This window comes from Dipodomys spectabilis, unplaced genomic scaffold, assembly GCF_019054845.1.
Source record: "Dipodomys spectabilis isolate Male_0828 unplaced genomic scaffold, ASM1905484v1 ptg000091l, whole genome shotgun sequence".
In the NCBI taxonomy this organism is placed as follows: domain Eukaryota; kingdom Metazoa; phylum Chordata; class Mammalia; order Rodentia; family Heteromyidae; genus Dipodomys; species Dipodomys spectabilis.
The window spans coordinates 1,283,481-1,296,982 of record NW_024870768.1 but is presented as its reverse complement, the minus strand read 5'-3'; positions in this window follow the sequence as shown (position 1 = coordinate 1,296,982).

Below are 13,502 nucleotides of genomic sequence, written 5' to 3'. Positions count from 1 at the left end.
TAAAAGAGATGAGAGGAAAGACAGGAAGAGGAGAGAGAGAGGAGGTAAGGAAAGAGGAGAGAGAAGAAGGAAAAGGGGAGAACAAAGGGGAGAGAAGGAGAAGGAAAGAGGGAGGGTAAGAGATAGAGGAGAAACAGAGGAGAGAGGCTGGCACTGATGGCTCATACCTTAAATTCAAGCTACTCAGGTGGTTGAGATCTGAAGATCAAAGTTCAAAGCAAACTGGGCAAAAAAGTATTTAACTCTTATCTCTAATTAACTACCAAATAGCTCAGAAATGGACCTGTGGTTCAAGTGGTGAAGTGCTTTCCTTGAGAAAGAAAACCGGAACACTACCCAAGCCCTGAAGTTCAAACCCAGGAGATAATGTAGTCTAGTGTCTATGACTTATGCCTGTAATCCTAGCTACTCAGTAGGCTGAGATCTGAGAACTGAGGCTCTTAGCTAAGCCACACAGGAAAGTCCTTGAGACTCTTATCTCCAATTAACCACCAAAAAGCCAGAAGTGGGGGGTGTGGCTCAAGTGGTAGAGTGGCAGCTTTGAATACAAGAAAAGCTAAAGGACAATGCCTTGGCCCTGAGTTCAAGCCCCAGTAACAGAAAAAAAAAAAACTCAAGCAAGTTCAAGTGGGAGAAACCAATAATCGAATCATGGTTGCCTTGGAACTATTAATTTAACCTCACTCATTCTTGAGTTCATTTGTGAAATCTCATAGGACTGATATGAAAAACACCCATAAAATACTTAATACACTGTAATAATCAATAAATAATGAAAGCTTTTATGTCCCACCTCTTAACCCTTAAAGAAGCACTTTATTAAAGAACTATTCAATGATACTCAAGAAAACATTAAATAATTTTCAGGAGGCTCAATTTAGGAACATAGAAAAGTATATAATGCATTTTAAAAAGCTTTCTAGTATTAACCATATTGGTATTGCTGAATGGATATGCTCTACTGACCAGGATAACATCTCTTCCATACTGAGCAATATAGAAACATGGCTCAGTGAAAAAAAAGTCCACTAAACTGAGTGCTTGCTGGTGGCTCACACCTTTTATCCTAGCAACTCAAAAGGTTGATATCTGAGGATTGTGGTTCGAAACCAGCCCGGGTCGGTAAGACATTTATCTCCATTTAACAACTAAAAAGCTGGAAACAGCTGTGGCTGAAGTGGAAGAAAGCTAGCCTTCAGCACAAAAGCTGAAAGACAGATCCTGAATTCAAGCCCCAGGACTGGCACCAAGAAAACTCCACAGAAGTCAGGCCTCAAATCTGGAACTTATCCAAACCTGGAGTCTTTCCTTTTAAGTTCACAACTATATATCATAAAGTGCTTGCAACCATTTTCCCTTCATAAAATAGTAAATAAACTGATCTAAGCTCTAGGAGTATGGACACGAGAAACTACAAAAGCATTTCTATAGAAGTTGAAATTACAGAGAAATCTCATTTCAGACACCTGAATAGTCAAGTAGATGGGACCACAGGAACACAATCATTTTGCGGGGGAGAGGGGCTTGTGGGGCTTGAACTCAGGGCCTGGGCGCTGTTTCTGAGCTTTTTGCTCAAGGCTAGTACTCCACCATTTGAGCCACAGCTCTACTTCTGGCTTTTTAGTGATTAATTGGAGGTAAGAGTCTCACAGACTTTTCTGCACAGGCTGGCTTCAAACCACAAGCATGAGCCACATGTGCCCAGCTAGGCACACAATCTTTAATTTTACTAAATATTGCTGAATCAATCTCCAAGTAGTTGCAATGATTCATACTCCCACCACTAACACTGACTTTCTTCACTTTATCAGTATTCAGTATTTTTTATTAATAAGTTTTTTATTGTGAATATACAGAGGGGTTACAATAACATGAGCAAGGTAATGAGTAAGTACTCAGTATTAATAAGCAATTTCTGCTACTGGGCTCAAGGCTGGCAACTGAGCCATATCTCCACTTCTGGCTTTTATTTTATGGAGATCCTATGGCTTGAATTCAGGGCCTGGGCACTGTCTCTGAGATTTTTGCTCAAGACTAGCACTATACCACTTGAACCACAGCTCTACTTCCAGCTTTTTGGTGATTAATTGGATATAAGATTTTCAAAGAATCTTCTGCCCAGGCTGGCTTTTTGCCGGTCAACTTGGGATAAGAGTAGTACTAATTTGTGTGCCCAGGCTGGCTTCAAACCTGGATCCTGCAATCTCAACCTCCTAAACAGTTAGGATTACGGGTGTGAGCACCCAACCTAATAGGCAATTTTAAAAATGCAGTTAGTCAATCTGACAAGTGTGAAATATTACCAATCTGATTACACAGAAGTGGGAATAAATCCAATATCCGTTTTTCCTTGTCAATCTTTAACATTTTTCCAGATTATTATTGTGATATACTACATTTTCATGTTTATTGGCTCTTTTGCTTTCATCCTGCATTTACTTGTTTTCTGTGGTGCTAGAGATGGAGCCAAAGGCTTCCATATCATTGGCATGTGCTCTACCACTGAGCTATGTCCCCAGCCCCTTCAGACTCTCTTTTACTTTTTTTTTTTTTTTTTTTTTTTTTTTGGGGGGTCCGGTCGTGGGGCCTGAACTCTGGGCCTGGGTGCTGTCCCTCAGCTCTTCAGCTCAAGGCTAGTGCTCTACCACTTAAGCCACAGCACCACTTCTGGCTTTTTTCTTTTTGCTTATGTGGTGCTGAGGAATCGAACCCAGGGCCTCATGCATGCAAGGCAAGCGCTCTACCACTGAGCCACTTCCCAGCCCCTCTCTCTTTTACTTTTTTAAGCGAAACTTTCTACACAAAAAGTATTATACTATATATCCAGTTTTTATTATTTGTGGGGTTTTTATGGGGTGCAGGGCCTTACTACATAGCCAAGGCTAGCCATGAAATCTTTGGGCTCAAGTGATCCTCCTGCCTCATTTTCCCAAGTAGCTGGAACTTCAGATAATCATCATGCCTCACTTAATAAGCTTTTTATTTTTGGTTGACTAGCTAGCTTGTTAGTATTGACACTTCAGAACTTAAACTTAGTGTATGTTGGTTTCTACTGATTGAGTCATACTTTTAGCTTGGCCTTAATTGGAGATAGAGTCTCTCAGTTTTTTTTTTTTCTGCTGATCATGGGGCTTGAACTCTGGGTCTGGGCACTGTCCCTCAGCTCTTCAGCTCAAGGCTAGTGCTCTACCACTTGAGCCACAGCTCCACTTCCGGCTTTTTTCTTTTTGCTTATGTGGTGCTGAGGAATCGAACCCAGGACCTCATGCAAGCAAGGCAACCACTGAGCCACCTTCCTGGCCCCTCTCTCAGATTTTTCTAGGCTAGTGTTGAACTATGATTCTCCTGAGTAGCTAGGATGACAAGGCAAGAGAAGAGCCACAAATGCCCTGCCAACTAAGCTTTGCCTTGTTGCTGTTGTTTTCTAATACAATGTATTCCTGTGTAACCTAGGCTGGCCCCAAACTTGATATTATCCTAACCTTAGCCCTCCTGACTGTTGTAACCACTAAACCTTATTCTTTTAGTCTTAAGATATATTTTTCTCTTTTCAGAACACAGAAGAGTCTCGTTTTTACTTTGTAGCACTCAATTGTTTATTATTACAAATACTGTACCATTCATTATATATGTGTACATATGTATGTACATGTTTATATATATATATTCAAATGACTAGTAGAAATGTCAATATAGAGACAGCCACACACATGTATTGAAATGTAGCCTATAATAAGGAGAGAATTTCAAATTTATTATAGCATAATAAATTATGTCATGATAAGTGTTACCATTTAGGCAGAGGAGTTACAGCCTCACCTAAAACCAGTGATAAAAATTAGCCAGAACCACTTGTAAAGAAATGGAGGGGCTGGGAAGGTGGCTCAGTGGTAGAGTGCTTGCCTTGCATGCAGGAGGCCCTGGATTCAATTCCTCAACACCACATAAGCAGAAAAAGCCGGAAGTGGCAGTGTGGCTCAAGTGGTAGAGCGCTAGCTTTGAGCTGAAGAGCTGAGGGACAGCGCCCAGGCCCAGAGTTCAGGCTCCAGGACCAGAAAAAGAAAAAAAAAGAAAGACATGGAAAGACATGGGAAAAATTACATTCAGTGAAGAAAGTCAAGCCCAGAGAAAGACAAAGGATGCATGTTTTCCCTTACATGTAGAAGCTAGATTTAGTATATAAACTTAAATACACTGGGTAATGCAAGTGTACCCAAATGTACTAACAGAAATACAGTAGAGGGCTGGGAAGGTGGCTCAGTGGTAGAGCACTTGCCTTGCATGCATGAGGCCCTGGGTGCGGTTCCTCAGCACCACATAAGCAAAAAAGAAAAAAGCCAGAAGTGGCGCTATGGCTCAAGTGGTAGAGCGCTAGCCTTGAGCTGAAGAGCTGAGGGACAGCGCCCAAGCCCAGAGTTCAGGCCCCACAACCGGACCCAGAAAAAAGAAAGAAAAGAAATACAGTAGATTTGAGAAAGAATTCAAATAGTATAATTCCTTAGAAAGGCAAAGTCAAATTCAGCAAAATAAAACACCAGGAAACAGGTACTTGAAAGGGTGGGGAAGAGGGAGGATTGCAGTCAAGAATTTAGTGTATATCCTACAAAAGTAAGAATGAGGGAAGGAATGGATAGGGGAAGAATGGGTAAAAATGTTTAAAGGGGTGACACTGACCAAGATAGACTGTGTTCATAAACTACATTGTTAATGACAACTCCTTCATACAACAAATGACAATATTTTTAAATTCTAATATACAATCAGTCATAGCCGGAAGTGGTGCTGTGGCTCAAGTGGTAGGGCATGAGCCTTGAGATAATGAGCTGAAGGATAGCACCCAGGCCCAGAGTTCAGCCCCCATGACTGATCAAAAAAATAAAATAAAATAAATTTAAATAAATAAATAATCAGTCAGGAGCCTGTTGCTCACACCTGTAATCTTAGCTGCTCAGGAGGTTGAGATCTGAGGATTGCGGGTCAAAGCCAGCCTGGACAGAAAAGTCTGTGAGTCTCTGACCTCCAATTAACCACCAAAAAGCCAGAAGTGGAACAGTGGCTCAAATGGCAAAAGAAAGAAAAAAAAGAAAAGAAAAAGCTAAGGGACAGTGCCCAAATCCTGAGTTTAAGCCCTTGGACCAGCACAAAAATAAATAAATGAATAAATAAATAAATAAATAGTATAAGTATTTGTGTGTGTGTGTGTGCCAGTCCTGTTGCTTGAACTTAGGGCAAGGCACCGTCCCTTCACTTTTTCACTCAGGGCCAGCGTTCTACCACTTGAGCCACAACTCCATTTCTCACTTATATTTTGATGGTTAACTGAAGATAAGAGTCTCAGGGATGGGCTGGGAAGGTGGCTCAGTGGTAGAGTGGTTGCCTTGCATGCATGAGGCCCTGGGTTCAATTCCTCAGCACCACATAAGCAGAAAAAGCCAGAAGTGGCGCTGTGGCTCAAGTGGTAGAGCGCTCGCCTTGAGCTGAAGAGCTGAGGGACAGTGCCCAGGCCCAGAGTTCAGGTCCACAACCGGCAAAAAAAAAAAAAAAAGAGTCTCAGGGACTTTCCTGCCCCAGATGGCTTTGAAGCATGATACTCAGATTTCAGTATGAGTAGCTAAGATGACCAGGTGAGCCACAGGCACTGGGCAAAAACTAGACAACTATTAAAAAGAAGATATGGCAGAACATAACATGAAGTAAAGCTTTTTTTTTTTTTTTTGGTTGGTTGTGGGGCCTGAACTCTGGGCCTGGGCACTGTCCCTCAACTCTTCAGCTCAAGGCTAGTGCTCAACCACTTGAGCCACAGCACCACTTCTGGCTTTTTCTGCTTATGTAGTGCTGAGGAACTGAACCCAGGGTCTCATGAATGCAAGGCAAGCGCTCTATCACTGAGCCACTTTCCCAGCCTGAAGTAAAGCTTTTTTAAATAATCTGAAGAAAGGTTCTCTTAAAAAGACAAAATAAGCCGGGCGCCAGTGGCTCATGCCTGTAATCCTAGCTACTCAGGAGGCTGAGATCTGAGGATCATGGTTCAAAGCCAGCCCAGCCTGGAAAGTCCGTGAAACTATTATCTCCAATAAACCACCAGAAAATCAGAAGTGGTGCTGTGGCTCAAGCAGTAGAGTGCTCGCCTTGAGCTGAAGAACTCAGGGACAGCGCCCAAGCCCAGAGTTCAAGCCCCGCAACTGACCAAAAAAAAAAAAAAAAAAGAAGCTGGGTGCCAGTGGCTCATGCCTAGATACTCAGGAGGCTGAGATCTAGGTTTGAAGCCAGCTCGGGCAGGAAAGTCCATGAGACTCTTATTGTCAATAATCCACTCACAAAACCAGAAGAGGCACTGTGGCTCAAATGGTAGAGTACTCTCCTTGAGCTGAAGAGCTCAGGGACAGCACCCAGGCTCAGAGTTCAAGCCACACAACGGACCAAAACAAAACAAAAAAAAAGACACAATAGAGTTGGGCACTGACAAGCCTGTAATCTTAAGCTATTCTGGTGGCTGAGATCTGAAGACTGTGGTTCAAAGCCAGCCCAGGAAAGTCTGAGACCCTCTTCTCCACTGAACCACCAAAAACACTGGAGTTAGAGCTGTGGCTCAAATGGTAGAGCACTAGCCTTTAGCAAAAGCAGCTCAAAGACAGCACCTAGGCCCTGAGTTCAAGCCCCAGGACTAGCAAACACACAAAAAAGGCAAAATTGGGCTGAAGGTGTGGCTCAACCAGTAGAGCATCTACCTAGCAAGCATGAAACCATCAGTTCAAATGACAGTGTCACCAAAAAGAATTAATTTAAAACACAGGCAAAATGGACTGGTGTGGTACACATCTATAATGTCAGTGATTCAGGAAACAGGTAGGATCGCCAAGAATGAGGACAGCCTAGGGTAGAAAGTAAGACTGTTTCAAAACAAACAAAAAGAATATCTTTTTTTCTTAAAATAGCTAAAGGAAACACAATTAAGAATGTATAACATATATTCAAATGAATATTATCCATTGAAACTCTGAGTGCAACATCTATGCCAAACTCTGATAAACCCTTTCATTTATTTTCCCATGCAATCATCATAAGAATCTTGAAGTCAGTAGTTTTGTTATTCTTGTTTTATAAATAAGGAACTTAAAGCTCAAAACATTAAATAATAAGTGCCAGGCATGGTGGTAACACCTGAGAAGCTGACAATAAGGGCAGGAGGATCATGATTCTGAGGCCAGCCTGGGCTACCTAGTAAGACCCTGTCTCAATAAACTAACTTAGCTAAGTGCATATATGCTCATATATATAATCCTAACTGCTCAAAAGGCTGAGATCTGAAGATCAAGGTTTGAAGTCAACTGTAGCAGAAAAGTCTTCAAGACTCTATCTGCAATCATGCCACATAAGATTGAAGGTGTGGCTGAAGTGATAGAGCACCAGCTTAGAGCAGAAAAACTAAAGTGAGAATGTGAGGCCTGAGTTCAAGCAAAACTTCCAAAATTAACTTGCCAGACTTGCCTGTAGTTCTAGCTATTCTTTTCTGGAGGTTGAGGCAGAAGAATTGCTGAACACAAGATTTGGGGCCTGGGCTGAATGTGGCTTAGTGATAGAGTGCTTGCCTAACATACATGAAGCCCTGGGATGGTTCCTCAGTGCCACATACACAGAAAAAGCCAGAAGAGATGCCGTGGCTCAAGTGGCAGAGTGCTAGCCTTGAGCAAAAGAAGCTCAGGGACAGTGCCCAGGCCCTGAATTCAGGATTGGCAAAAAAAAAAATTGGGACAAGACAAAACCAATAGTGATGGGGCTGGGAAGGTGGCTCAGTGGTAGAGCACTTGCCTTGCATGCATGAGGCCCTGGGTTCGATTCCTCAGCACCACATAAGCAAAAAGAAAAAAGCTGGAAGTGGCGCTGTGGCTCAAGTGGTAGAGCGCTAGCCTTGAGCTGAAGAGTTGAGGAATAGCGGCCAGGCCCAGAGTTCATGCCCCACGACTGTACAAAAAACAACAACAACAAAAAAAAACAATAGTGAAAACTTGTCGGTGCTGGGAAGGTGGCTCAGTGGTAGAGCGCTTGCCTTGCATGCATGAGGCACTGGGTTCGATTCCTCAGCACCACATAAGCAAAAAGAAAAATGCCGGAAGTGGCGCTGTGGCTCAAGTGGTAGAGCGCTAGCCTTGAGCTGAAGAGCTGAGGGACAGTGCCCAGGCCCAGAGTTCAGACCAGACCTCCCCCCCCCCCAAAAAAAAAAAAAGAAAAAGAAAACTTGTCAATGACAGACAGGACAGGGAGGTAAGGATAAATCAGGTAACTTGACTGAGACCACATAACTAGTAAAAACCAGAACCAGAGGGCCAGGGTGTAACTCTGTGGTAAAGTGCTTGGCTAGAATGTGTTAAAGTCTTGTGTTCCATCCCCAGCCAAATGAGTGGAGGTACAGAGGGAGGGAGAATTCAACACAAGCATCTCAACTCCCAAGTCCACTTGTAAATACTCTTAATAAGGGGCCATATATAATATGTAGCCACATGTACACACTACACACTATTTACAGTCCTGAACTGCACACTGCAAACCACATCACATTCCTTGGAAATTCATAACACTAAAATTATCTTTTTTCATGCTTCTATCCTCTAGTTTTACTCTGTCAAAAATCATTTTATCCTTTAAAGACACCCCTGGTGTGTGTGTGTGTGTGTGTGTGTGTGTGTGTGTGTGTGTGTGTGTGTGTGTGTGTGTGTGTGTGTGTGTGTGTGTGTGTGTGTGTGTGTGTGTGTGTGTGTGTGTGTGTGTGTGTTGGTCCTAGGGCTTGAACTCAGGGCCTACATGCTGCTCTTGAACTTCTTTTGTTCAAGTATAGTGCTGTCCCATTTGAGCCACAGCTTTACTTCTGGCTCTTTTGGTGCTTAATTGGAAATAAGACCCTCAGGAACTTTACTACCCAGGCTGGCTTCAAACTGCTAGCCTCAGATTTCAGCCTCCTGAGTAGCTAAGATTACAGGTGTGAGCCCCTAGTGCCCTATAAAGATAAATTTTATGTGAAAAAGTTCTAGGTACAAACCAGAAAAGGGGCTAAAACAAACTCCATCTTCTTTTTTTTTTTTTTTTTTGGGGGGGGGGGGTCTGGTCGTGGGTCTGAACTCTGGGCCTGGGCACTGCCCTCAGCTCTTCAGCTCAAGGCTAGCACTCTACCACTTGAGCCACAGCGCCACTTCCGGCTTTTTTCTTTTTGCTTATGTGGTGCTGAGGAATCAAACCCAGGGCCTCATGCATGCAAGGCAAGTGCTCTACCACTGAGCCACCTTCCCAGCCCCTCTTCTTTTTTTTTTTAAATTGTATTTTTTTTTTTGTCTTTTCTTTTTTGGTACTGGGGATCGAACCCAGGACGTTGCACTTGCTAGACAAGCGCTTTGCCACTGAGCTACATCCCAGCCCTCCATCTTCTTTTACCATCAAAATTAAATAATTTCTCTGTATCAATCATCTACCTCTTCCCTAATTAATAGTCACTCTAACTGTTTATAGCAGTGGGTAGCCAAACTACATATTGCCCTCAGGTCAAACCTACATTACTGTTTTGTGCAGTCAGAAAATTAAGGCAGGTTTTTATATTTTTAATGGAAAAAAATCAAAAGAATAGTATTTTGTGATCCATGAAAACTATTTGAAATTCATAGTCCAGTGTCCATTAAATAAAGCTTTACTGGAATATAGCCATCTTCGTTCATTTACATATTGCCCATGGCTGCTATCACAGCAGAAATGAGTTGTTCCAAGAGACATTTCATGGCCCACAAAGCATAAAATATCTACTATTTGGCCCTTCACACAGGAAAAGGTTGTAAACTCTTGCTGGGAACAGGTGGTTCACACCTGTAATTCTAGCAACTCAGGAAGCTGAGATCTGAGAATGCAGTTCAAAGCCAACCCGGGCAGCAAAATCCGTGAGACTCTTATCTCCAATAAACCACCAGAAAACTGGAAGTGGTGCTGTGGCTCAAGTGGTAGAGCACTAGCCTTGAGCTGAAGAGCTGAGGGACAGCGCCCAGGCCCAGAGTTCAAGCCCCATGACCAACAACAAAAAAAAGACAAAAAATTCTTGCTCTGGATATTTCAGTTGTGAAGCAGTATGCAAGTCCCTGGGTTTAATCAGCAGCAGCAGTGCAAAAAACAAATAAATAAACTTATTCTAATTAACTCAATTACTCATAACAATAAGCCTGAGAGTTACTTGATATTAATCTGACTTCTGAAAATTAGGAAGGCTAAGAGAAGTTCAGTGGCATGATTAGTAAGTGAAAAAAGGCAGAATTCTGGAATCCTGGTCTTCTAGATCCAAATCCAACATACATTCATTTTTTGGTTTGTTTTTGTTATTGTTATTGTTTTTGGTTTATTAAGACAGGGTATCTCTATATAGCCCAGAATGATCTCAAACTTTCTATCCTATTGCCTGAACCTCAGTGCTGGAATTATAGGGATGTACCACCATGTCCATCTTCAAATCCAACACTTTTTGCTTAGTACCACTTTCTAAGAAACGAACATCCCTTGATTAATCAGAATTCAGGCTTTTTTTTTCCAGTTATGGTGCTTGAACTCAGGGCCAGGGCACTGTCCCTGAGCTCTCCTGCTCAAGACTAGTGCTCTACCACTTTGAGCCATAGCACTACTTCCTAGACTTTTTTTGCTAAAATTACCAAATAGAAGAAACATAAAAGTTTTAATAGGCCCGGCACTGATGACTCACACCTGTAATCCTAGCTACTAAGGAGGCTGAGATCTGAGGATTGCAGTTCAAAGGCTCAAAGTCCTTGAGACACTTATCTCCAATTAACCACCAGAAAACCACATGTGGTGCTGTGGGTGAAGTGGTAGAGTGCTCACCTTGAGGTGAAGAGATCAGGGACAGTGCATAGGCCAGAGTTCAAGCCCCACAGCCGGAAAAAAGAAAAAAAGTTTTAATTGGTGGGAAAACACTTCTTAATTGAGATCCTTGGATTCCAAAAGTACATGAAATAGGATACATTGCATTCCATGTGTATTATAAAGCATAATTCTTCTACCGATTAGCAAAGGAACTCTGCAAAAACAAAAAGGGGGTAAGGCTTTTGTTTTAATAACAAATAAAAAACTTTGTGGTTGGAGACACACAAGATCACCCTGAGGCAAGGTTAGAACTCAAGTTGACTCTTACTGCAGTAACATCTCCACAGGGAACAGTTCCTTCTCATAAGGAATGTAACTGATTTTTGTTTTTCTAAAAAAAATAAAAACAGTAACCCATTTCCAATAGCGAGAAAAATGCAGTGAGTCTGATCAAGGTATACTGTATGAATAAACAGACATGTCAAAATGAAATCCCCTTGTATAACTAATTGATGTTAATGAAAACTGTGGCTCACACCTGTAATCCTAGCTATTCAGGAGGCTGAGAGCTGACAATCATGGTTCCAAGCCAGCCTTGTCAAGAAAGTCTGTGAAACTCTTCTATCTAGCCACCAAAAAGCTAGAAGTAGAGGTGTAACTCAAATGGTAAAATGCCAGTCTTGAGTGGGACAAGCTAAAGGTCGGCACCCTGGTCCTGAGTTCAAGCCTCAGTACTGAGAAAAATAAAACCCTAAGACCTGATTCAAACAATAAAAGAAATGCTAAGAATTTTCACTCAATAATACAGCCAGTATAAAAAATGTACTGGAGGCTGAAAATGTAGCTCAGTGATAAGAATGTTTGCCTAGCCGGGCGCTGGTGGCTCACGCCTGTAATCCTAGCTACTCAGGAGGCTGAGATCTGAGGATTGCGGTTCAAAGCCAGCCCGGACAGGAGAGACTGTGAGACTCTTATCTCCAATAAACCACCAGAAAACCGGAAGTGGCGCTGTAGCTCAAGTGGTAGAGTACTCGCCTTGAGCTAAAGAGCTGAGGGACAGCGCCCAGGCCCAGAGTTCAAGCCCCACGACCGACAAAAAAAAAAAAAAGAATGTTTGCCTAGAGGAGTAGCCCAAGGCCTATGTGGAGGGAGGGAGAAGACTGGAGGGGAGGGGAGGGGAGGGGAGGGGAGGGGAGGGGAGGGGAGGGGAGGGGAGGGGAGGGGAGGGGAGGGGAGGGGAGGGGAGGGGAGGGGAGGGGAGGGAGAGAAGGGAAACATATGAGAGGAAAGTCTAGGTATTTTTCTTTATTACCTGGAGCTTCCACTAGGAGATATAATCTGGCCTCCTAAAGTTTAAAGTCATCTCAAAGAAGACTTCCCTAGACATTTGAGATAAAGAAGTTCCTCCCCATTATCCCAGCACATTCTTCTTAGCATTTGTTTTCTTAAATTATTTGTTGATCATTCATTCATTCATTCATTCATTCATTCTTCTCCAAGGTACTGAAAGTTCAAAGACAGCAGAATCACAGCCTTTTTGCCTTCTTTTTTTTAGATCTACTCAATACACTCATCCTGGAACATTGCAACAATGCAAAGAATATTTGTTAAATAAGTGCTAAAACCCACAAATAAGTCATATTCTATGACTCACCTGGGTTTACAGCTTTAGAGTAACTTATCAGTACCTTAGAGAGCTTCCTTAGCAGATGAACCACTTACGTTCTAAGGTTATTATCCCTTAACTGAAACCTTCAAAGACTAATTCTAAATGGAAATGCCACAGTAAAACAAAAATTATCCTCCCAGAACTAGGAGTATGGCTTAGTGGTAGAGTACTTGCCTAGCATACACAAAGCCCTGGGTTCAATCCTCAGCAACACACACACACACACACACACACACACACACACACACACACACACACACACACACACACACACACACACACACACACACACACACACACACACACACACACACACACACAGCAGCAGCAGTAGCTATAATTAGAACTGAACTATCACTTTATAAGTCTTGGGGCTAATTAAGCACAGATTTCCTATGCTTGTTTTAAAACACATCTCCCAGTTTCAAAAACAAATGAATGTCCCAGTTTAATTATGTTTAACTAAAGGCTGAGATTTAGCAAGCAATTGTGCTAAGCTAAATATTCTCATTTCTATAAGTAACTAAATTATAAAACAATCTCACACTGTTCCTAAATAAATAAATAAATAAATAAAGGATAATACATGGTCTATTAAAACCTGACCTAGGGGCTGGGAAGCTGGCTCAGTGGTAGAGCGCTTGCCTTGCATGCCTGAGGCCCTGGGTTCAATTCCTCAGCACCACATAAGCAAAAAGAAAAAAGCCAGAAGTGGTGATGTGGCTCAAGTGGTAGGGCACTAGCCTTGAGCTGAAGAGCTGAGGGACAGTGCTCAGGCCCAGAGTTCAGGCCCCACAACCGGACCAAAAAATAAAATAAAATAAAAAAATAAAACCTGACCTAGGGGCTGGGAAGGTGGCTCAGTGGTAGAGTGCTTGCCTCGCATGCATGAGGCCCTGGGTTCGATTCCTCAGCACCACATAAACAGAAAAAGCCAAGGTGGTACTGTGACTCAAATGGTAGGGTGCTATGCTAGCCTTGAGCTGAAGAG